Source organism: Octopus sinensis, linkage group LG7 (assembly GCF_006345805.1).
Source record: "Octopus sinensis linkage group LG7, ASM634580v1, whole genome shotgun sequence".
Lineage (NCBI taxonomy): Eukaryota > Metazoa > Mollusca > Cephalopoda > Octopoda > Octopodidae > Octopus > Octopus sinensis.
In genome coordinates, this window is record NC_043003.1 from 32,410,271 (window position 1) to 32,437,022 (window position 26,752).

Below are 26,752 nucleotides of genomic sequence, written 5' to 3' on the forward strand. Positions count from 1 at the left end.
CGGTTAGTATCATCAACACTTAGAATCCAAACACTTAGAATGTTTCCTAAAGTAGCTCACATCAGCTGTTTTATTTTAAATCCGTCAGTTTCAAGTGAAATAACTCTCGTACAAAAATATATAGCAACCAGCTAAGTAGACACTCTACCGGTTTAGACACTCTACGAGAGAACAGCGGCCCAGAATCCTTTAAATGAAAAGATAGAGTGCATTAAATAATATAAAATATTAGACATAAAAATTGATTGGATAGTGACGTTTTGAAATGATTTATCATAGTCTGCTTGACGAGGCAAAAAAAATGGAGTAAAAGATCAACATCAGCAATGATAAAAAAAATGCATTTCTCAGTTCGAAACTGCTAGGACGGTGAATCATTCTTCTAGAAAAGATACTTTACATCTATCACTCGGAGACAAATCTGTAACCCTAAGCCCAGAATGGCTCACGAATTTCTGTGCTGGATACTGTGAAGGATACTGCATACAATACATGGACAAACCGTACCCTATTTATTATCAATTGCACAACATTTACCTACTCCAGCAACGTCTTCAAGAAAACCACGTGGTGAGTAAACGATGCTTCATGTTTTTCAGTCTGCATGTTATCATGTCTTTAATATTACATTCTCTGTTCACTCTTTTTGCAAACTCAGAACTGCACACCGTCTAATCTTTCATTCTAGAATTACACCTCTTTGATATTCTATAAACCAAGATTTCCTGTAGATGTGGGCATAGAATTTCATATGCTGAACATCTACTACTTCAGTCTATCAGTCTGAAATATGCACGTACGCTTTCCCTCCATCTGTGATTAATTTACGAAAAATAAAAATAAACAAGGAGACCTTTCTCTAGAAGGTTGCTACGATGTTGTTGAACAATGGCATTTTATTTTTGTTTTTATTTGACATTTCAACATATTTCTTTTTATAGGCGTTCCTCGTGTATTTCAAGAAAGTAGACGACTCTATTTCTAACTGTAGAGGAATCATTTTCACATTACAGCCTACCAGGTATAAGAGAGTTTATTTTGATATTATTTTACGAAAACTTATAGTTACTATTTTTGAATTTATCGTTCTATTGTACATTATAATTTTCAGAGTACCAACAAAAGAAAACCGCCTCGCATTCATTTTGTTATTGAAGCAGTAAAAGAAAAAGTTCTAAGATTAAATTCTTCTTGGTATCTAATACGAGATCAGAATGATTTTAGTTTAAATTACGCCAAGATTCATTTGCATTTCGATGAAATAAACACAGCATCGTGTCCTATGCCATCGCTTATTCGCTCTCAACTAAAACTCTTTTGTGCTAATGCAAAAAAGAACAAAATTTGTCTTTGTATTTTTTTTTGTTTATCTTTTACTTCATAATTCAATCGACATGTTCGAAATAAAGATTACAAGAAGGTTTCTGATGCATTTTTCATTAGTTTATTCATGAAACACCTAATTTATTTTCTTTTTTCTTCCAGTGATAAAATTAATTATTAATTATTCACAGAATAACAAACACAGCTTCAGTGAGCGCTCATTGTTGAAAATAGAAATGTCTCATTGCTTAAATACGCCAAGTAACTACGAACATTTTTGATGGCTCATGGATGCCTTTTATATTTTGTACGTTTTGTAAATATCAGAATTTTATATGATGCAGAGCATAAACGTAATTGTTTTCTGTTTCCGGCGAAATATCATTTTGTTATGGAGACTAGTAATATACATTATATTTTCCCATTGATGCGCTATTCTAAAAATTGTAACAGAAATGAAAATTCCGCTCTCATTGGTCTTGCTATTTTTAAAGTTTTATTAAAATAAATCTCTACTAGAGAGATATGCTTATTTTGGATTAGCCAGATTGATAATGATGTAAATTATATTAAAAAGTATAAACACACTATGAATACTTACAGGATTCTGTTACATTTTCAGCTCTAAGGATATTTTTGATAATATTTGCAATATAATGATATATTTTATCATATCAGTTCGAGAAATATTTGTATACCAGAACGGTTTATGTAACTCGCAGGTAAACAAGTTTGTTAAATATTCATTGGTCCTATGGCCAGTGAAGAATCATATTTATCGGTAAATAAAGGCAAATTAATATTACACAGTCAACATAAATGTGAAAGGTATTATAACAAAAGGTCAGTAACAAATATTTCCAAAAATTATCTTTAGTTTCATAAACAAAAGTATAGTACAGTGACACTAGTGCTAACATGAATTGATATGGGTTAAATTCTTTAAAAATCTATATATAACATAAAATATTAGAACTGTAAATATTTGTGAATGAGGTAAGCTTTCTCAAAACGTAAATCACGTATAAGTCAATTCAATTTAAATCCATAAATAAAAATGCGTAGATAAAAGCTTGAAAATGTTTCGGGAAACATTGAAAACCCGATATGTCTTTAATGTGATATTGTCCTTTCTGTTTCATAGTACGGAATGCATTGTCAGTTGTAGTTAGTAGATATTATACTAGTTTATATTTTTAACATTCAAAATCCGTAAAACTAGATTTTGCAAATACCTTATCGATATATTATCTCTTTGTGTGGATGCTGCTCAGGCCAACTTCCGAAGTGAAAATGATGGCGAAGCTGAACTTCATATGTAGAGCTAAATCAATCCAAGAGCTAGAGTGAATAAAGGAGCAATAATATAAATCAAGATTATTGCACCTATTTATTACACCTAGATTGTATATTCGATCAGCATTAAATATCAATGTAAACGTCGATAGAAGAGAGATGTTGAATCTGGGAAAAATATAAATAAATCGTATAATTTGAAAGGTAAAAGCATGCTGCGAATGATACATTTTTTGCAGTGCACTCTATGAAGGGATTTTGCGAAGTTGTATATTTTCAGGATCCATATTCTGTATTACTTGAATGTGGAGGAGAAAATGTTTCAGAGCAGTATATTAACGATGATAAGAAGCTGAAAAAATATCATGACACTTGAATTATTGCACCTCGCTCCTGCCCCAAAAGAAAATCTTATCAAACGATACACAAACAAGAAAAAAAATGACATTTGAAAGACTAATTTCGAAATAGAAGAGATAGTACAAGAAGTATAAGGAGATTCAAGTATTTGAAATCTGCATCACTGATAAAATCTGTGGAGAGGAATTCTGCTCGATATTATACGATCAAAGTAGAGCAAACGGGGAAGCTTTGTTAGGTGATATGAATATAAAAGTCTAATAACATGCAGAACGTTAATGATTGATGACGAGGAAATTGATTTTATGAATTGGTTCGAGAGGATATGATTGCCAATTTTCCCCGTTGGTATTTAGAGAATGATGAAATAGAGAACATTTTATTCAACAATATGACGAATCAGAAACTGGGAGAAGCAGTAGATGACGTATTTAGGATTTCAACGAATAAGAACTTTTATATGCATTGAAGTATTGATCTAGTTGGAGATCGTCACTTATGGCTGCAATAGAACCGCGTTTTCTAAGAACCATTCCATGGAACAGGTTACATAATGTATTGTTACTTATCTAAAATACGTGATTCCGTTTCATAATGGATCGTCCTTCGGACCTCGTGATTCATGTATATTACCATCACGTGTCATAACATACATAAGATATACAGGTGTGGCAGTTAATCATAAGGTTTTAGATAATTGTAGAGAAAGAAAAAATGATATTTATCTTGTGCAATAGCCATTGAGTAGTCATTCTCCAGGCCTATTTCCAACGCAGATTTCTCGGTGTTTAAATGGTGTACAACTTCATTCACTTCGACACAGGTCACACGACCGGCTGGAATTAATAGCCATACAAAACTAGCGTTGTAGTAAGAAAGCAGGAACTGTCGAATAACCTGGTCTCAGACGTAAATGCGATAATGTAAATTTCACCCAACTCTAACACAAGCCATATTCTATTCTTTTAAAAAGAAAAACATGAAGGATTGTGTAGATTTAGATATCTTATATCTCAATAAAAGGCAGAAACATCACACGCGAAAAGCTTAAGATTATAGCTTTACTCGATTAGAAGATATCGTGAGCTGAATTACTGAAACGTGAGCTTTCGAATTACTTTCTTAAAAGTTCACAACAAACTTCAACAATGAATTTTGTTTATTTATTTTTGCTATATAGACTCGTGTGTTCAACATTAAACCGTAAACCGCTTAAAAAGCTGTGACAGATATCAAGCTATTTACATGAGACTTCACCTCGCATATAGTATGTTATTCCTCTTTCCCGCCTTTGTAGAAATAATATAAAATTGATTTACAACATTGTATTATGTTACTGTGCCGCTCACACAGTGACATACATACAGAATAAACAAAAATACAAAAATTAAATATAAAAATGCGTCACTTTTAGTAAGCATGTAGATAAATCTGTTTCTCTATAAATAAGTTTGGGCTTTTCATATGCGCATTATGTTTGAATTGTGCTCTATCAGCTACTTGGCTACGACAGAACGGCCAATTAGTAGGCACGCAAGACATGCATTCACAAACAGAGATACTAACAAGGCTACACATACACACCCAAACACAATCATACACACAGGAATATGCGTATATATAAATGCGTGTGTGTGTGTGTGTATTTATATATTTATATTGTTTCTCTCAAGTTCCAGTCCGAGAACTGTGGTCATGCTGGGGAAGCGCCATTTGAATATATATATATATGAATAAATAAATGAATGGAGTTGAACGAAGATGTTAACGAAATTCCTTTTCTCTCGACATATGTTTCGAAGACATGGTTTCATTCCAAAGGAATAAATGGTGCAAGATGCAATCTTCTCAGTTTGTTTCTGCCAGTTTTTACTCATATAAATGATTACGATAGTTATTGTGGTTTGAACAATTAGCTTAACGTGCACTCCACTTCACTAGCGAATGTCTTTCCTAAGCCTTTGAACATTCTTTTAATCAACGTACCCTTCCCTCTCCACTTGTTCCCTACCTATTATTCCTTTAACCCTTCTCTTCCTACTATCTAACTTTGACGTCAATTCTACTAACGGTTTTTTTAAACCACTTATCGTTTTGTTTACCATGTAGGCAGTCATCGCAATTTTTGTTTGTCTTGTTATTGAGAGAGGCTTCCTTCCTTTCCTGATGAGAAGATTGCATCTTGCACCATTTATTCCTTTAGAATGAAACCATGTTGTATTCGAAACATATGTTGAGAGTAAAGGAATTTTGTTAACATCTTTTGTTAACATATTCATATATAACACACAAATTTCTGCACATGAACCCGGAGTTTCTGCCCTTGGACAGGGCGCTTCAGCCGTGTTTCTGACGTGAATTTGCTACCCTGGTATCGGTTCATCGAATTTTCCATGTTGACAGTAAACATAGGATAATTCATTCACCTATCGAAATATATATATCTTCGGTTCCCTTGTATGTCTCTGCTGTCCTGATTTTGTTTCCAACATTGACCCTCCAAAAACCATTGTCGCTTTTGAATGCTCGAAATGAGGAGTAGATAGACGGCCGATAACTGATGAAGGGTCGTTCTCTGTTACTTGTCCTGTTTTTTTATTTCCTTTCTCACGTTGTTTACGTATTTAACTCGTTTCCTTTCGTACTTCATGTTGTTTACACAGTTGGTGATGTCCTGTACCCATATATGCATATATATATATATATATATATATATATATATATATATATATATTATTCATATTAATATTTAATTTAACGCCACACATCCATTTATCTTAACGTTTTTGATGCGACTCTATTTTATACTGTTTTCTCTCCCATACTTCTCTATATCCCATTTCTTCCCTTCACCGTTTTCCGTCTGTTTGTCTTCCTCTCTTCCCTCTTTCTGTTTTTCTCTCCCATTACTCACACATGACCATCGCCCATCTTTCTTTTCCTGCACGACGTTCTAAGAACTGGACGTTTTCTTTATCTTCTACCTTTTCACTATTCAAAGAAAATATTTTCCCTACCGTTCATTATTTTCCGCTCATTCATGTAACTCATGGTCAGTAATTAACCAGTGTCTTCTGGAGAAAATGAGTTAATAAGTTCAAACAGATTCTTAAATTTATATAGTCTCATGTACTTAAATATCAAAATGTTACAGCTCATATTCTCGATATATTTTAGTATTCAGCACACAATGTCTAATTCAACTAGTACTTTGCATATACATCTATGCGGATGGAAGAAACGAAATGGAGGAACATTAAGAAATCGGGTGTGTCTAAAAAGATGCCTTCTCTTTTCTCGACTGAAATTCTGTAGTTGAAGAGGCAAGGTCTCACCGTAGCATCAATATGATCCGCGTAGTCAATTGTGGCAAATACTCCATACTTTCTTTGTGGGATTTACGAAATTCTCGCTCTCTCTTCTCTTTGTTTAAATGATATGGATATATTCACGGACTCATAGTCACAATTTATACTCTCACAAAACACTGATAAAGCCCAGAAACACATGCTTAAAGCCTACAATAATTTAGAGTACCAGAAAAAAAAATAATAGTGATATTGCTACATTCATCTTTATCCTTATCACTCTCGAATGACCCAATGCAGCAAGTAGTCGTAGAATTAAAACGAGTGAGAATTGACAGTTAAGTTCTTACTGTTGGTCAGATACGCTTCCCTACCCCAATCTTTCTGTGACCATAAAATCAGCCATTTCTACATAAAATAATATGTCTTGGAAGATGCTAGCAAGATAATGATATATAGAGGCAAGGTGGTAAGCAGTAAGAGGAAGAACATCAACTAAAAGGGGCCTAAAACTAAAAGGAGGTCACAATAAGATCTAAGTGTGGGAATTAAAAGTACGGGGAAAATGTGCATCCAAACTTAGCAAAATTTATATATTAAAAAATCAAAATTTAGAAAAGGAATTAAGAACCAAGGGTAAAGATGAATGAAGCAATATCACCATTCCTCTTTCTTGACACCCATTATTTTCTGCCACTCTAAATTATAGTAGGCTTTAGGCTTTTCCCCCCAAATTCATTCTGCTACAATAATAGCAAATGGAAGCAATGTAATTATTTTATTCTCTAGTACTGGTCGTATGCGTCCGAGGAGAGCGGTTTATTTCAAATTGATATAATGTATGCATTAATCGATTAAATGGCGCCGCTTGAAACGGCCGTAATGGACTGATACTTGGACATCCTTGCTGCTTATTTACTTTTTATTCCCCTAACTTCGAGCTGTGTGTACAGTACCGGACTACTTTGTATCTAATTCAACTGAATCTTAACTATTTCTCATAGAAGAACCGATGATTATCATATTAGTGAAGATTCTTAACCTTATTTAACCACTTGGTGTGGATCAAACGATTTTCCTGCGACTTTACTGACATTAATTGGTGTCTCATCTCTAACAACGACTTGTATCGAATGTCCTCGTACACTACAGTACCGATAGTCCACTCCAACACCTGAAGTTCTTTGGCGATGTTTCTCATTGATTTTCCAGGATCATCATCTATATCGTTTTGAACCCATTTGATTAAATAGATGTTACTGATGCTTTCGAAACATCCCTGTCAGAAGCTTCCATTTTTATCCAATATGTGTGTGTACAAATGATGTTACAGCATTCAGAAAGTTGACAGTTAGAAGACTGTAAATCACTGTATTCTGCACATATGTCAACAATGGCTGGTGGTTTTTTAATTTCTTATTTTAGATATCTGAATGATATAAAACCCATTTAATTGGTTTGAAAGGAGTAATAAACTTGCAATTGTCACCAAATACAACTCGCATTCTGTATATTGTTATGGATATACATACACACGCGCACACATATACACTTACACACTCACAGACATGTACACACACACACACATACACACACAGACACACACATATATATATATATATACACACACACATACGTGTGAGTGTGTATGTGCCGTGCGTGCGCGTCCAAACACACACCAATCATAAACATATGAGCACATGTTTAGGAAGACGAATAAGTGAGAGAAATAGTGTGTGTTGTGTGTGAGAGAGAGCATGTGAAAAATATGACAGAAAAGTTAGCATGCGTATATACGTTCAGATTACACTAGGCCATCCAGCAGCTGCCAAAAATATTCATGCAGACAAGGAAAGCCTGATGAGATTCCAAAACGTGATAAAATAGAAAACAGAGCCAATTTTTTTTTGTTTTTACATATATATATATATATATATATATATATATATATATATATATATATTTATTTCATTCTGAAATGTTATCCTTTTCAAAATCTCAAAGTAGTTAGGTTTTCCTAATTACCAATGAAAAATACGTTAGAATGAGAAATGAGTCTGTGACCCTATTTGTCAACTCCACCAATATTAGTACAGATTAGGTATGTTAATGATAAGCATATCTCATTCGTAGTACAAATGGATTTTGCAGATATGACCAACCGCATTTGGATTGTAATTTTTGTTTTATTTATAATTATTTTTATTTTATTTGGTCGTTCCTTTTCGATTATTCATACTTTCCGTGGCAAAAAAACATACTTAAAAAGCAATTTGAAATGCTTTCATCACTACTCCTCCGTTATCGCTATCTTAATTAATCTATATGAATACACATCACACACACACGCACGCACACACACATGTATGATAAACACACGACGGGCTTCTTACTGCTTTCATTTACCAAATCCACTCACAAGACTGTGGTTGGTCGGGTGTTATAGTAGATCAAATGCTTCATTTTTTTCTCTCTGAAAAATGCGAAGGTGTTATTTGAGATCTGTTTGGTCTTTAGTCCTAGAGGTCTCTACGATGATCCGTCAGGCATCTATGTTTCATGCAGTTGTCATTGTCATTAGCTTTTTGAAAACCAATGTTGATTTCAAGTGAATTGGTTTGTGCTGCTGCGGAATGGTTTCATAAGCAATGTTTGCGTTATGATAGCTGAAAGCTGCTATCATGTAGCTGTTGTATTGATCTCTATTGTCAAAGCAAATATGCTTTCCATTTAATACTGTTTCTGTTATACTCAAGAGGATTTCATGAATGCGTTCTGTAAATAAAGTAAGTACAATTAAGTAATAGTATACTAGTCTAGAAACATGATGGAATATAACTTGTGGATGTATGAATGTTATGTTGTTTGAAGGGACTGTTGTTGATATTTAACCACAGGTCAACTGTGATCCATGTAATGATGGACCGTTCATTATTTAGATAAAGGGATAGGCAGACAGGTAACAGACGGGCAGGAAGATAGACAGGGAGCTAGAAACAGAGTTAGGTAGAAATGTAGGTAGGTGGCTAAGTAAGTAGGTAGATAGACAGATAGATAGATAGATAGATAGATAGAGAAAGAGAGAGAGAGAGAGACGGATGAATAATATCAAAAGGGACGGAGGGAAGGATAGATGTGAATGTTTGAATGGATGGATGGATGGATGGATGGATGGATGGATGGATGGATGGATGATATGAACCAATGAATGGATTTGATAGATTAATTAACAGAGAAATTTGGTTGTTGTTTGTTGGTGGCTGAGGGAAGGATTTCGAGATAAATGGTTGTTAGGCTGGCTGGTTCGTTCGTTGGGTGGATTGTTACAGCAGATGGCTGTTGACTAGAGGACAAATCGTTAGATATACTGATAACGGTCAGGATATTAGTCAGGAGAGCAGAGTGAGAATAGAAGCAAAACATACTCGTTAATAGTATCAATTAAGTGGAATTGTTTGTTTTATTTATCCTTGCCTTAGTGTTATTTTGATAATGTTAATCGTTGGTGGAAGTTGATTAAGATGAAAGCTTGATAGTGATTTAAGCATTAGATAATTGTTAATATAACAGTCACGTGTGGTTTTGATAGCAGTGCTGATGTAACAAGGGATGCTGACGCTGACGGTGGAGTTGGACTGTTAATAACGTCATTGAATATTGAGCTTGAAGCAGACATGAAGGCGTTAATGGTAATGGTGTTTCTCCTGTTGCTGACTTGCTGTCTCTTCTATGTGTCAGTGGTAAGAGGAGATGGTTAAAATATTGTGAACGGTTGTATTAACGTCGATGATGATAATGTGTGCTGATACCTCTTATGAGTCAATTAATATACAGGTGATAATGGTAGTTGTACGACTAATAATTATAATACTGATGGCTACTATGATGATGGAATATCAGTACTACAAATGATGAGGATTGAGTGCTGGTTCGGGAAGTATTAGTGCTACTAATGCTGTGGTGGATTATTGGTCATAATCATAGAGTATCCTGCTGCTTACAGCACTGCATCGAACCCAGCTATGTTACTTATATACAACATAAGTGAAGCCTTTCAGTATTGTCAATGATGACAAATCGCCCAAATAACATTCAAAGATCCGGATCCAATTGCCAAATAAACGCTTGTGTAGGAACTGTTGTGTATGTAGTTCCATGTTAACAGTTACCCTACGTACCTGAAAGTCTCCATTCCCCACTCGTCATTTCCTCCGTTTACGCCGCCTCTACAATGATGACAATAACTTTGAGACCCAGTCTCAACTCATTCATGGCTCACCACTTTATCGTACGTGGGTATCTACTCACCATTATTCACATTGCCATTGTCCGGTCACGATCCGTTGATGTGCCTCTGCTCTCTCTCTCAGCAACCATCCCACCCTTATCTGCCTCCCTTTCTTCTCACCTACGACCTCCCCACCCTACCCCTCCAAGCCACCAATCTCCGAGCCTTCCATCAACTTCAGTCCGAACCCTCCACCTTGCACATCTTCCCTAACTTACTCCTTCCCTCCTTCAAACGCGCTCGTAACCTGCGCGATCTCCTGGTTCACGGTTTCTTCTCTACTGCTGTCCCCCCAACTAGCTCCTTCTCCTACTTTCATCTACGCTGTCGGACCCGCCCTTACCTCTCCAACACTACTATCCTCACTGGCATCCACCACATCAGCGACTCCTTTACCGGAACCTGCTGTAATGTTATCTACTGCATTTCTTGCCTTCTCTGTTCTTCCCTGTACGTAGCTCAAACGGGAAGCCGCTTAGATGACTGATCCACTGAGCACATCCACGATATGAGACTCGGTCATTCACTCAACACCTGTTTGTGTAACGACTGTCCTTGCAAAGGTGCCACCCGGACTTCGGCCTTCACCGTGAACAGGAATTAGTCATCTCCCTTCATTCTTTTGCTCTTATGGCCTCAATATTCCAAAACTCTTCATCTAACACCAACCCCGCAGAGATTCTCACACACCTCCTACATTCATCTTCTCCTCTCTCCACCTGCAAACCGTCTAACTCGGTACCCTCAGCCAGCCCGCACGCCACTATAAAAACACACTGTTCAACTCAGTACTCACATCACACACCAATGCACACCTTCCCACTCAATACACACTAGCACCCATATCACACACCATTATCCATACACCTATTCCAAAAAGCACAAAATGCCTATACTCTGAAAATACACACACATACGCAACATGCATAAGCACATACAATTTTCGCCCACAAACACACAATACACATGCACATGATAGGGTCACATACACATACACACGTGTACACTCCACCCAACGAGCACATATCAAACACTAAACACAAGCGTTTGCACAATTGTGCGTGAGCAATCCTATTTCTATTAAATTTTAGCTTCAATGTGGCAAGAACTCACTTGTTAATCTTCCAGACTACAATCTTTATTATACTTATTTTAACTGAATTTATTATATCTACTTTACATCTTCGCCAAACTAGAGACATTCTAGAAAGTGTTGCTATATCTTACATGTATTGTGTATATATGATATATATATATATATATATATATATATATGGGGGGGAGTTTGCGCGCACCAGTGTATACCTATATCATATGTATATATATATATTACTTATATATTATAAATCTGTATATATATATATATTATATATATATATATATATATATATACATATGATTATATGCATACACATATACATATATATATACATGTGAAGGCATACGTATATATTCTGTATATTTGAGTGTGAATGTTTATACACACACATGTATATATATATATGCATATACACATATATACATATATATGAATATATATATTCATGTATATGTATTTGTATATATTATGTATATTTGAGTGCACATGTATACACATATTAATATATATAATATTATATATGTATGTACGCACATATATAATATAATTATACTAGACGGCAAATGATGTATATATATATCCCGGCAAGTATAATTTGATTTCACTAATAAATTCTTCCTTGTACTAAACTCTGATTTTATATTCGTTCCTATAATACTGATGATAACGCTAGATTAAAAACATTTCAAATCTCCGCTCCGAGTGGCGTCACCCATTTAATATACATAACATAAAAGCGGGACAGCTTGCGTGTGTTCCTGAATATTTGTGCATGTGTGTTTTTATCTGTATAAGTTTGAACGAATATTTGTGTGTGTGTGTGTGTATTCGTGTGTATGAGTGCTACTACATAAATATTTCCATAGTTGAAACTAAGACTCAGGAAACCCATTAACTTCAACAGAGCTGTCTGACTATATTTACGATGTCTACTTTTCAAAAGATTCAATTTTAGACTATTTACTTTAATGATATAAATAAAAGTTAACGAATGTATGTATATATTATAAGGATAAGATACATAAAAGAATTCAAATTAACAGTTGTTGATTTCTTTTCTCTCAAGTTGATATCACGACCTCAAAAATCGTAGTGTTTCCTAGTAACAATCTTTACTGTATTTAAGACTAGCAATTATTTTTATATAATATAATCTCAATTGCTTTCATCTCGCCGAAGTAAAGTTTTCAGTCAGAATACATACAATATCTTAATGTATTCTCAAGATAAGCCTCTGTTCATTTGAAATCTCAATTCGGGTTCAATTAAAAGTTCGGTCGAAATCAGTTTATATCTGCGTTAACCTCATATTGACATTATGAACAGCACTTCGTGTTATCACATTCATTTATCATCTCAAAAGACTTAACACAGCAACTAAATTGCGTCTAGTGAAAAGTCAGAAAACGCATATTGTCGTGAATTACGTCATCATAGTAACCAAAAATTGGATCTACGATGCGCCACAAGTCATTGCCCATCCTGTTGAGATGTTTCGAGTGGAAGAGAGTAAGAAGCCAGCAAGGACGTTTGCTGATTGAGGGCATCAAAGAATGGATCAGAAATAAGAGTTTGGCTGATTGTATGCATACACAAGAGAGGGAGAACAGACTAGTAGGGGATTCTTGGCAAACTGATCACTAGGCAAACGGAGTACACCTAGGATATGGTTGACGAGTCATTAAGATCAATATTGGTGACCGCTGAGGTCGACTTCATCTTTCATCGTTTCAGGATCGTTAAAATAAGTACCAGTTGAACATTGGTGTCGAGGTAATTGGTTTACATCCTCCCAAAATTGCTGGCCTTGTGCCGAAATTTGAAATAAATATTAGTGAGGGTACTTCAGGCGGCAAGGTAGCATAATCGTAATCATGCCGGCATTTTGTCCGTCTTTACGTTTTGAGTTCGAATGCTACCGAGGTCGACTTCGCGTTTCATCATTTTGGTTTCAATAAAATGTCTACCTGTTGAATACTGAGATCGACTTAATCAATTTACCTTAGCCTTGTGCCAAAATTTGAAATTAATATTAGTGAAAAATCTAAAGTGATGATGTAAAGCACAGGATTAATTCTTCTTTGGAGCCCATCATTTTAAAAGCAAATAAAAAATTTAGAAAGTGGTCACTTGCTATAACGATAATGTGCTATGTTGTCTCTTCCCTATATTCTGTAATTCATTAAGAAACCAGTCATTCTGTCTTGAAGTCTTCACCTCTGCGTGGTGAAAAGGATAATAGGTTTCATACGTGTAAATTTATACTGGTTTCATATTTTGGCGTAATTCCAGCAATTATAGGACCAAGGGGAAGTCTATTACATCGAGCCCAGTGCTCAAATGGCATTTATTTTATCGACTCCGATATGCTAAAAGGCAAAGTCAGACCCCAGTGGAATTTGAACTCAGATCGTAAAGACGGATGGAATTCCACTAAACATTTTGCCCAGCATGCTAACAACTCTGCTGATCGCCACCTTCGTGTAAACTTATATTAAAAGGTAAAACAAATGAATAAATGCTTTGAGAACTTTATCATACATAAAAACAAGAAAGTATTTATATTGTTATTAAATATTCTACCGGTTTCAATTCGTAGCTTATGATGACTTAATTCTCGACAATATGTCTTCTGACTTTCAACTTTTTTAGTACTGCAGCGTGTTTTATTATATCTTTCCAGTATATTCCGTCCAATTCTGAAATAAGAATAAAAATAAATTAAATTAATCTTCCTTAATATCATTTCTGCAACTTCAGATATTTTTCTTAAAGAAATATGGCATGGTATTCGCTTTTCATTTCCTTCTTTCTAATATCGTCATGGTGGAAGCACCATATATAAGGACCCTATATATATGTTTGTCGTTCGGTAAAAAACATCCGATGAATTGGGCCAATATTGGTTTGCCTCAAGAAGCTGCGGAACGATGAAGAAACTCCAGAATACCTGTGTATATATGTGTGTGTGTGTGTGTGTGTGTGTGTGTGTGAGTGTATGTGTGTGTGTATGTGTGTGCCTGTGTCCTTGTCTGTGTCTGTGTCAGTGTGTATGTATGTATTTATGTATATATATATATATGTATATACATATATATATATATATATATATATATATATATATATATAAATTAATCAAAATAAAAACATGATGCCAAGGATTCAGCGGTACATATGTTTCGAGCCTTTATTAGACGGATTTATAACAATGCATAATGTGCGTCTGTGGCCTTCTTCAGCCGCGCACAACTACTTCTTCAAGGACATGTATTACATCAAAAATTCTTGGTTGTGGATGCAAATCCTCTCATTCGAGTACGACGTAATGCGGCAACAGCATAAAAATGAAGCGTGAAGGAACCTGGTAATAAGAGCAAATAGAGATAAAGATGGAGGGGCGAGAATTCAGGACGAAGGATAAAAAATATATAAAAAGTGTAAGTATATAAAAATATAAAAATGTAGAGTATAAAGATATAAAGAGATATAAAAAAATATAAATGAATATAAAGGTATAAAGTTATAAAAATAAAAATAAAAAGTGTAAGGGAATATAAGGATAAGGGATATATAGTAGTTACGGACCAAACATGGTGGTCAGGAAAATGACAAATTCTGGTTGTAGAAGTCTTGGGTGTCATAAATCAATCGAGGCGTCTGGAGGCCTAGTGTGTTGTAAATTAGAGTTGTTGAGCAGCTTATCTAGTTCTTCGTAACGTATTAAATGATCATCGTGTACATACGCACCCGCATGGATACATACACCCATATATACGCGCACATATACGCACGCATACGCAGCTACACGCATACAAGCATACATACGTACTCACGCGTAAACATATACAGATATATATGGAAAAAGGCGCATGTAGTTGGGTACACGAACCGACGTGCACGCGTACGTACATACATACACTCTCATGCGTTCATATAGGCACACTCGCACTTACACGCATTTACAAGACGAAGTGATTCATAGGGATTCACTTCGTCTTGTAAATGCGTGTAAGTGCGAGTGTGCCTATATGAACGCATGAGAGTGTATGTATGTACGTACGCGTGCGCGTCGGTTCGTGTACCCAACTACATACGCCTTTTTCCATATATATCTGTATATGTTTACGCGTGAGTACGTATGTATGCTTGTATGCGTGTAGCTGCGTATGCGTGCGTATATGTGCGCGTATATATGGGTGTATGTATCCATGCGGGTGCGTATGTACACGATGACCATTTAATACGTTACGAAGAACTAGATAAGCTGCTCAACAACTCTAATTTACAACACACTAGGTCTCCAGACGCCCCGATTGATTTATGACACCCAAGACTTCTACAACCAGAATTTGTCATTTTCCTGACCACCATGTTTGGTCCGTAACTACTATATATCCCTTATCCTTATATTCCCTTACACTTTTATTTTTATTTTTATAACTTTATACCTTTATATTCATTTATATTTTTTTATATCTCTTTATATCTTTATACTCTACATTTTTATATTTTTATATACTTACACTTTTTATATATTTTTTATCCTTCGTCCTGGATTCTCGCCCCTCCATCTTTATCTCTATTTGCTCTTATTACCAGGTTCCTTCACGTCTGTCTGTATTTATATATTTATATATGTATATATTTATTTATTTATTTATTTATATTACTTCAACATCCAAACTTCCTCACTCTACATTGAGAGAAGAACGAGATGGACGCTTCATTTTTATGCTGTTGCCGCATTACGTCGTACGCGAATGAGAGGATTTGCATCCACAACCAAGAATTTTTGATGTAATACATGTCCTTGAAGAAGTAGTTGTGCGCGGCTGAAGAAGGCCACAGACGCACATTATGCATTGTTATAAATCCGTCTAATAAAGGACCGAAACATATGTACCGCTGAATCCTTGGCATCATGTTTTTATTTTGATTAATTTACTCCACCACCTACACCACCAAACGGTATATACAGGTGCTTACAATTATCAAGTACTCACCCTGAATTTATATATATATATATATATATATATATATATGTCAGTGTGTGGATATATATGTATATATAAATATATATATATGTAACACTGAGAACGTGTGTCTGTCTGTCTGTCTGTCTGTCTGTGCGAATCCCTAAAACTTGAGAAATACACAACCAATTTAATTCAAATTTTACACGTCTTACTTAGGGTCCATGTAGTGTCATGGGCAAAACAATTTTAACTTCTTGCCTAGGGCGAGCACACAGCAATATCATATATTCTCTACTATTTCAGTATTACGTGTTAAAAATGAAACAAAAACATCTCTCTATTGTAATATCAGATTCTTTCACTTTAATACTGAAACTATTAAAGTCAAACTATTATATAACAGGGATGAACCATTAACAGTGGACATCCATTTTGCTAGAAGAAGATCCGCTATGGTCTTATATGCTACACCACTGGTTTTCAATTCATATTAATCAAGTTAATATTCAATTTTTCACCTTTATTATTTTATATTTCAATTTACATTTATATATATATATATATAATATATATATATATATATATATATAGATGTATACATATAGATGTTTATATATATAGATGTATATATATATTGATGCATATATACATATATATATACATGCATATATAGAGGTGTATATATAGATGTATATATATACATGTATATATATATAGATGTATATATATCTGTATATATATATGGATTTCGTAGACAGGAACTGAAACAAATCAATCGTATATATATGTAACCATTAACAGTGGACACCCATTTTGCTACAAGAAGATCCGCTACCGTCTTATATGCTTCACCACTTTTCAATTCATATTAGTCAAATTAATATTCAATTTTTCACCCTTATTATTTTAAATTTTAAACAGGTTCAATAAGACCGGAATTTTGGAATATGCGCATAAAAATCCGTCGTATGGGATATATGTGGCACAATTATAATTTTTTTAGGATGTATAAAGAGGGAAATAACCCTCATCTGCAATTTTAATGAAATTCGAAACATAGATATTCCAGTTCATTACAGAAAATATAACAGAAAAGTCTAATTCTTCAATTCAATGTAACACGGGCAACGCCAGGTATCTCTGCTAGTATATATATATATATATATATATATATATAAGCAGAGAGACACAGATAGACAACATATAGGTAAATATAGGCACGTTCACATATATACATACATATATATATATATATATATATATAATATATATATAATATATTATATATATATATATATAATTATATAAAAGGGCTTAGTAAAATAAATTACTTTGCCGCATACTGAACTCATTAGAAATAGTAGCTAAAAAAACTTTTTTAAAACTATTTCTAATACTGAGCTGATGATAGAAATGTCGAGTTGACTAATCTTGAAACGTACGTTCTCAAATAACCTTTGCATTTGATTTTTTAATGTCTTTACCCCCATACTTTCGTGAGTTGAATTGAGCAAACACTATATGAGAGAGGTTTTCTTTAAGTATTAGAAATAGTTTTAAAAAAGTTTTTTTTAGCTACTATTTCTAATGAGTTCAGTATGCGGCAAAGTAATTTATTTTACTAAGCCCTTTTATATAATGTAATAATTTGAATTCGCCTTAAATGGTCCCTTTGCATACTGAATACTTGGTGAAATTGATTAATAATTAATTAATTTTACCCTCAATTGTTGAAATTATATATATATATATATAAAATATTATTCGAGACAAAACCACTATTTTGCAAAACAAACAAGGAAAGACTTAATTAATACATAAAATTTTAATAAATAGTCAAAAAAACCGCCACTACAATCGTTTCTTGTCTTGATCGACAATCTTCAGGTGGACTTCCAATCTAAAAAATCAATATTTTAAAATATAAAAATAATAATTTTAAAATAATTAAAGTATGAATGAAAAAATAATAATAATATATATATATATATATATATATATATATATAATCACACAAGTGCACATACAACTTACATTACATTATAAAAATGTACTGTATGTTTGCGGTGTCTGTTTTTTTTTATTGTAACCTATATTTCTTCGTGTCTGTAAATCCGTTTGTTGGTACTTCGGAAAATCTGTGATCTGGTAGATAGTATTTACGTTTGAATCTGTTCGTGCGTGCATGCGCTTGTGGATAGATATGCCAGCGGCCATCTATTTCATATAAAAGAATAGAACTTTCAACTGCTGCTGTATAATTCCTTACAACACACACGCACGCACACACACACACTCACACATACACACACACACATACATACATACATGTGTGTATGTACTTTATTGGAAATGTCCTTAAATCTCACTTATTCTATGTTCCTCCGCAAACGTTCTAATGTGTAAGACTTCACTGAATGTCGTTTTCGTTGAACGATTCCTACCTAACATCATCTCTTTCTAAAACAATTCTTTGAATCGACTGAACAATATTATCTGACAAAAGCAAAAATACGTATCGACTTATATCCAAGACTTATTTTCATACCTCATTTCTTCGCTTTGTCGTCGATCTCACCATTAAATGTTGATCAATCTATTGATTTTTGCCATTATCGTTTCGGCTGTTTGTTCTTGTTAGCATTTTTGATGTCAGCTGTGTTCCAAATATTTTTTTTTTCTTGTATTCTCTCTCAGAATTTTGCTTGTTAAGGATTTTCTGATTCGTGAAACAGATAAAATAAGAGAAGCATCTGATTCTCAGACGCGGTGTGCTTGGTAGCAGCAGATGACCAGATATCCTGATATCTTTGTTGCCGTTAAATATTAAAGTGTTCATTGTCGAAAGACTTACTGTGATAGACGGAAATACTACAGCGTGATATACTAAGTTTTAGTTTCGTTTTATTACAACATCAATCACACAACATTCTAAATATCACAACCAGCTAAAGCTATTTGTTCCACATAATGTTTAGTCCTAGACAATGACTCTCAGAAAACTTTTTCTTACATTAGAAGTTGAATACTTACCTTATTAATTGTACCTCTGCATATCAATGTCATGCGCAACAGCTCTGGAGGTCAGCCTCGGAGAACGTACAACTGAACATTAAGCTCATCCCTACGGCCGATCAGCCTGCTATAACTTGCGACTGAACCATCCTTAAATCACAGGCCTTTAGAAAAGAGAAGAGCGTATTAGATAAACTATTCCTAGTCACCATTAAGAAGGTAGTCACAGCTGTTCATCTTCTCCTTCATCGATCGTTGAGTTAGAATGAAATATCTTTGTCATATTTGAAAGTAAATCTTTTCGATCTCACCTAAGAATACTTGGAGATTGACATTACCCGTGCATATCAAGAACATCACTTTGACCTCTGTTTACCAAACACACTGAGTTCCGTATTGAATATCATCTCACATTTGTTTCATCACTGATGATCAACTTTATCTACATAACTACATTTCCAATACCATTAAACACCACCAAAAGAGACAGTGGGGCATGTGCGGTGGGAGAGAGCAGATGAACGGTCCATGGAACGTGCTCTGGCAAGGGCGGTGTGGATAATGGTGAGGGGATATCCAAAGCCTGCGTAGACAGAGGAATTGGGAATAGGGGATGGAAAGCTAGGGGTGTTTAGGGTGGGAGGAGGAGAAGTTGAGGTATGAGTGTGAGTCTGTGTGTTTGTATTTGATGGAGGTGGTGAGAGAGGAGTGATGAATGCTGACCGAAATTTCAAAATAGGAGACAGAGCTGTCAGACATTGTGCAGGAGAAGTGGAGGGCAGGATGGAAAGATTTGACAAAAAGAGAGGAAGGAGTCTAGATGCTCGCGGGAGAGTGAGGTCGCACCGATACAGTCTTCATTATAACGGATATACACATGCTTTGTGGGTTAACAAGACAACCAATCGTTTCATCGTCACAACTGTTGAAGCGTGTTATATGGCAAGACTGGAGATGAAACCAACACTTCCATGTGCTACCCTTCAAAAACTGTGAAGCGTATGTACACGTCTATTAGCCTATGTACATATTCTACGTTATACTAAGAAACGGTGACGAGTAAAATTCATGTAAATAATAATTATAATCTTAACCTTATAGTCGTTCACCGTACATCGACTATACAAATTAGTCTAACATTGGGGCAAAGTACTTATCGGAAAAAATGGGAAATAGTGCGCGTGGAAATCGAATCCACATTTCTTATTTTCGTGATGTGTTCACAGAGTACAATTGATGAGCTGACCGATTACCCTTGGTGTAATCTCTAAGCACATGTATCGCGAAAATAAGAGGTGTGTGTTCGATTCCCACGTGTGCTAATACCCCTATTTTTCCTTCGAGGGCCTATATGCCCCAGTATTAGGCTATTATCTGTAGCTAATATACGGTGAACGTTCATAGGCTTAAGCTTATAATTATTATTTACACTATATACATATATATATATTTATATGCAAATGTATGTGTGTGTCTGTGTGCGTATGTAAAGACAAGAGAGAGTGATAGATAGATAAATACATACATAATTGGATAGATAGATAGATAGATAGATAGATAGATAGATAGATAGATAGATAGATAGATATGATACACAAAGAAAATTCATAAATAAAATGCCCGTAAGCATACATGTGTACTCAAAACTACCAGCCTGTAATAAAAGGACAATGTTTAATAATCTATTTTCTCCCAAAACGAAATACATTATTATATTTCTATTTATCTCTCCATGCAATTTTCCATCTCATTCTACTTAACATTCTTCTCTTATATTCTCCACTTTCTTTTCCATCACTACTACTACTACTACTACTACAACCACCACTGCTGCTGCTGCTACTCTACTACTACTACTACTACTACTACCACTACTGCTGCTGCTACTACTACTACTACTACTACTACTACTACTACTACTACTACCACTACTACTGCTGCTGCTGCTGCTGAAGCTGCTTCCTTTTCGTCTTCTCCTATTCCTCCTCCTCCACCTCCTCCTTCATCTTCCTATGTAAAGCTTTATCACCTACATGCTCTTCTTCTGGTCGCAAACGATGAAGACAAGTCCATTAAACATCTTATCCTATACGATCTTCAACGCATGCTGTTTTAATTACTGAAACGACAGTCCCAAATATTGACATTGCACTACACATGAGATATAGGCTAAGTGTTTACTCCGAATATCATTATCCGAATTGCTGCGCCTTCGTTGTTTCATTAGCGCATATACAACTGGAAAGAATACTCTTAAAAGATTCGTTGATAATAGTACAGAACTTAAGAGATGAGGCAAGAGTGAACAGATAAGCGATGTTTTTAATAACACGAAATCAATGAATATTTAATCCTGCATGAATATATATATATGCATGTGTGTATTTACATATATGTATGCGTGTTTGTTTGACGTTGTATATGTGTTTGTACATTGACATATGGGCACTTCTGTTTGTAGATGCATTTGTTTGTATATACGGTATATTCATGTGCGATTAAAAGTAATATGTCCGAGTAAGATCAATGTTACTAAGGACATTTCTTAACAGTTCACCATATTTTCATATTCTATAGTTTGTCTTTATCTTTAGTAAATTTTTGTAGAGCATTCTTTGATGTAATGTGTACTCTAATGGTAAAATAGATATATGCTGAACTATATATAGATATAATTAGTACACATTTAACCTATATCTTATATATGCAACATGTTTATGAAAAGGTGCATTGTGCAATATTAATGCTTCGCAATTTTGTTCTTATTTGCTAATATATTTACGTCCAGGAATTCTAGCTAATTGTCTTTTTCTTTTTCCATTGCGAACTGTATGGATGGTTTTATTGAGTTCACATGATCTAACAGCACTTGGACATCTTCCTGGTGGGGCCAGAGTATGAAGGTGTCATCAACATATCGCAGCCATAGAGTTGGTTTTAGTATAGTTGATCCTAAAGCCAAATTCTCAAAGTATTCCATGTATATATTGGCTATTATCTGTGATAATAGCGAACCCATAGCTAAACCCTCTTCTTGTCGATATATATCAGTGTCCATCCTGAAGTAGGTAGTTTCTACACAGAAGCTCAACATTTCCATCAAGTTTCTTATAGGTATACTAGTGCGTCCTTTTAGATAGGTATCTGTCATTAGTTTTTCTTGAATCACCGATAGTGCTTCACCAGTTAGGACATTGGTGAACAGACTTATCACATCTAGACTCACCATCTGGTGGGATTCAATGGGGGTGTCTATGATCAGTTCTGTGAAGTGTGGAATTCTTCACGTACGATGTTCACTTTCTTGCTAATGGACTGATTACATCCACAAGCAAACGGCTCAGTGGATGGCATGCTGAACCTCTACAGCTCATTATAGGTCTTAATGGAATACCAATCTTGTGAATCTTAGGAAGACCGTACATGTGTATTTGAAAGAATTTGAAATGGTGAAGACACGCCAGATTAAGAAGTTTATGAAACTCAGAAAATGAAGACTGAAGTCCGTCACCCACCTGTGAAAGCAGTAACAAATGTAAGTAACCGACATCTAGAAAGCTCTGAAGAAGCAGTACTAAACAAAAGTCTCAACTTTGCGACAACCATCAAGCGCATACCATACTTGGATATAATAGCTCCTACTGAAAAGATAACCATAAAGATACCAAGAGCTCAGGGAGATGAAGTAAGGTGGAAAGTGAGACAGGTACTAGAAAAAGCGAAACTGCTCAAACCAAACAGTGCAGTTATGTACAGCATATGGAAATCGGTATTAAGGAAGGATATGGAAAATATTAGACTTATAAGCTCTAAAATTCACTCCATAATTGCTCACGGGCATATGGTGTAGTGCTTAAGAGCGCGGGCTACTAACTCCAAGATTTCGAGTTCGATTCCGGGGAGTAACCTAAATAATAATAATAATAATAATAACAACAACAATATCGAAAAATATCTTAGGAATGTGAACCCAAGACGCCTGATGAAGGCTGGCGGGTATATCAGGCGAAACGTTGTGTTAACAACAAACAAGATAAGGACAAATATCCCTCCATAGTAAATATTGTACGTAATTCCTCATCGCTTAAATATAGAACTGAATAATATAGCAGCATAAAGTATTTTTTTTTCATTCCTGAGCAATCAGACACAGTATTCTGAGTAACGGGTACTAGAACCTTACGGCAAATTTCGAAGTTTGTACCAAAATAGAATTTATAGCTTTTTGTAATGCAAACAATGTAAATTTCGCCTGGCAAATGTTTGGCTGACACAGCGTGTGCAAAGAGCTATCTGTTACATTTGTACTGCAAATTGTATAGAGAGTGAAACATTTAAAAATGACAGTGCAGTCATACGGCACATGATAAATGATCAGAGAAGCGAGCAAGCGGTGGTTGTTACAACATATCTCACTACAAGCCTGTAAACTTGTGCCATAAATCAATACATTTTGATAACTTAAAGGAAGGTATGCTCATGTGAATGCCTTTCGGAATCTCATTAATAAATTATTTAAACACTCTGACAACATGCTCACAGATATGTAGTTTCCTCACTCTGCCTTTTCAAATACTACAGCAGTGGTCTTCATTCTTCACAGCTAGTGGTAATTTTTCCTTAGAGCCATTCTTCTTTCGCTCCTCCGCCCGCATTGTGTCTACCCACATCAGTCCCAGAAGAGGTGCGTGGCTTAGTAGTTACGGTATTGGACCCATGATCGTAAGATTGTGGTTTCGATTCCTGGACTGGGTGGTGCGTTGTGTTTTTTAGCAAAACACATCATTTCACGTTGCTCCGGTTCACTTAGCTGACAGAAATGAGTAACCCTGCGGCGGACGGGCGTCACGTCCAGGTGGGGAATTTATAAGCCATAGAAACCGGGAAAACAGCCCTTATGAGTCGGTGTGACTCGAGAAGGAAAACTAACATTTATATCAGTTCCTGTATCAAACACTTTCTGCAATTTTTTAAACCTCACAACGTTATCCTTCTGGAATGCTTTCCTTTTTCGTGATTCCTGCAGCTGTCAGCGTAAGTTTGTCCAACAAGAGCATCATCTGCGTCGATCTATTCTGTCTTCTTCAATATAAAGAAAGAAAAGAATATCAATTTTCACCTCATCTGGAGAGGCACCATGAATATACTGACTTAATACAGAGTTAGTATATGAATTTATATGATGGAATTTGCGCACAGACAAAGCAACAATTGCCGTACATGTTAGAAATATTAAAAATATATGAAAATCCAGAAAAAAACTGAAATATTTTTTTAAAGCTGATTACATTCAGAGCTGAATCTTAGTAACAGATTTACTCTCCTCAAAATTCTATGCACAGCATTTGTATTACTTGTATTTCTTGGTTAGAAATTCTAAGCATTGTTTGATAACTAATATATATGCGTCGTCAAAACGAAAGAAATAAGACAACGATTCTTTGGATTCAATTCCAATTTCATTTTCCTTTTTTTTTAATAATAATGATTGAATTTATTTTTTATTTCCCTCGGCGTCTGGGCGGTTTAATTTGCGCATTTTCTTTTCCACCAGTGTTGGAAAATATTCAGGTTATAGAGAAAAAATAGATCGACTGTTATGGCTCTCAATTTTGATTTTGTTTCTTTTTTATTTTCCTTTGGCATCATAAACTATATAACTTTGCTTGAGATAATCTGTTCCTTGGGCACGATGATGTATCGCTCCAGTTGTTTCAAAAGTTTTATACAAACTAGTAAATAAAGTCAGATAGTGATTTAGTATTTATTCGTTGTTGCTGCTCGAGATGCGTTAGTTTCTGCTGTTGCTGTCGTTGTTGTTGTTGTTGTTGTTGTTGCTGCTGCTGCTGCTGTTGTTGTTGTTGCTGCTGCTGTTGCTTTTGTTGTTGTTGTTGTTGTTGTTGTTGCTGTTGTCGTTGCTGTTGTTGTTATTGTTGTTGAGATAATATAACGTGATTGCAAATGGCGGACGTGCTACAGTTTTGTGTAACTAAACGACAGGTGAACACCCCTTGCAGATCGTTTTTGGCTTCCGCTGTGACAACGAGATTTAATTATTAAATGGTCCAGTCCTCTAATGAAATAAATTACAGGTAAATAGCAATGCGTTGCTCTAAGTAGCGGTAGCAGAGTAAAATTCCATTAGCATGCACTGCTGACTTCAACTACTTCTGTGTGTATTGTTCAGGGAAATCCAACAAGTTTACTTCGTGAAGTAATATTGGTGTAATCATTTAGCAGGGAGCCTCCAACCGATTTGGTTATGGTATTACTAACTGCAAACTAATTTACTAAGTATATATACACTTACTGTTAACAAAAGTCGGGGTGCGATGCGTTCAGTTACTCAATAATTGAAAAATGCATTAAATACTACAAAACGTAGGACAGACACAGAAGGAAGCTAATTCTTCGATCAAAAATATTAATACTCAGTTTCGTGCCTTTAACGATAAGACTGAGAACTTCATATCGGCGGTACCCAAATTTGCGTAGAATTAGGGCTCTAGCAAACAAGACGTACGAAAGTAAAAAAATGTAATTTGAAACGATAGAAGAAGATAGAATACGTACAGCCTTTCGGCTAAACAGAAGAATGATGGGTAACGCCGAAAACAAATCCGCAATGGGTATAAAAAAAAAATAGTAAAAGAGGAGAAAATGTTGACCGGCACGCTAGGTGTCCGGTAGCGAAATATCAGAGATGGGAAATTTAGTCACAAGTCACGTGTGGGCAGTAGACAGAATAGAAGGAGGTTGAGAGAAAGAGCGGTAGTGTGAGAGAGAAGAAGGGATCTCTGGTCCTGATATCCCTTTTCTAGTATCCCTACTTCCTCTCTCCCTCTCACTCTCTCGTCTTCTCACATTTAAATGTAAGCTTTCTCCCTTTCTTCTTCTGTGGTCTCTTTCTCTCTCTCTCTCTCTCTCTCTCTCTCTCTCTATCCGCTTTCCCTTCTACCTACTGCCCACACATGACCCGTGACTAGTTTTCCCATGTCTGCATTTTCGCCACCGGACACCTAACGTGCTGGACAACATATTCTCCTCTCTCACTATTTCTCATTTTTTAATACCCATTGAGGATTTC